The sequence below is a fragment of the Penaeus monodon genome, chromosome 30 (genome assembly GCF_015228065.2).
Source record: "Penaeus monodon isolate SGIC_2016 chromosome 30, NSTDA_Pmon_1, whole genome shotgun sequence".
Taxonomy (NCBI): domain Eukaryota; kingdom Metazoa; phylum Arthropoda; class Malacostraca; order Decapoda; family Penaeidae; genus Penaeus; species Penaeus monodon.
The window spans coordinates 26,885,514-26,886,096 of record NC_051415.1 but is presented as its reverse complement, the minus strand read 5'-3'; the positions used below and the strand labels follow the sequence as shown (position 1 = coordinate 26,886,096).

Here is a 583-nt window from a genome sequence, read left to right as displayed (position 1 = left end):
AATTCCCATATAGAAGGGATGAGACCTGAAAAGGCTTTATCATTAATTAATAAGATAAATTTCTGATATGAAACAACGAGATAGCAAGATTTCAATAGCAGCGTAGGTTTATTTCTCTCAGAATAAGGAATTCCAGTGTTTTATATTATTAAAAAGAAAAATGCTTTCTCTGACAAAATCCCAAAAGAACTATTTTCTCGCAAGCCATGCAAAATTTCCACAGCATAAGACCTTTTTTTTTGGATTTGCGAAAATCTTGCAGAAGATACTTCACAACTATTGTCCAAAACTACGAAAGTTGCAAAAGTATTATGGATGTATATAGACACTATATTTACAGAAACTATCATAGACAAATCGTATCCACTGACAGCTCTTGCCACTTTTTTTTAGACAAGGTTATATTCAAATACACGATATTGTAAATTACATGGAAATTAGAAAGCATGCATATGGAAAATGTATTGGTTCGCAACTTATTGAAACTGCTGAACCATTTTTTGTGTTTAATGGTTTGTAATGGGAAAGATAAAACTATTTTATAGAGCGTGAAAGGCATATGCATTGAGTTCTGGTGAATGTT

The 583-nt window shown here is 31.6% G+C and overlaps 1 protein-coding gene across 1 annotated transcript in view; it reads right to left on the bottom strand.

The window, feature by feature from the left end:
• The window catches only part of LOC119592679, an 83,398-nt gene that overhangs the window by 1,213 nt on the left and 81,602 nt on the right, over nucleotides 1–583 (bottom strand). The gene's annotated exons all lie outside the window — the stretch shown is intronic.